The sequence below is a fragment of the Sinocyclocheilus rhinocerous genome, unplaced genomic scaffold (genome assembly GCF_001515625.1).
Source record: "Sinocyclocheilus rhinocerous isolate Xijiao unplaced genomic scaffold, SAMN03320098_v1.1 scaffold2482, whole genome shotgun sequence".
In the NCBI taxonomy this organism is placed as follows: domain Eukaryota; kingdom Metazoa; phylum Chordata; class Actinopteri; order Cypriniformes; family Cyprinidae; genus Sinocyclocheilus; species Sinocyclocheilus rhinocerous.
In genome coordinates, this window is record NW_015632043.1 from 109,707 (window position 1) to 109,926 (window position 220).

The window sequence follows — 220 nt, forward strand, 5'->3', positions numbered from 1 at the left end:
TCTGAGACTGGTGCCCGTCACGTCCTTGTTGGCTCAGAGCGCAGCTCGTAGGCATGTTTGAGTTCCTCTTTGACGCTGTCGGACTCCTCTTTGATGTAGTCCAGCTGTCGTGCTAGGCGGCTGATCTCATTTCTCGACTCTCTCGACTCAGTTTCAAGAGCTTTAATTCTGCTGTTCTTGTCTCTAAAGTCAGCCTTTGCCTTTTCCAGATTTTCCAGAA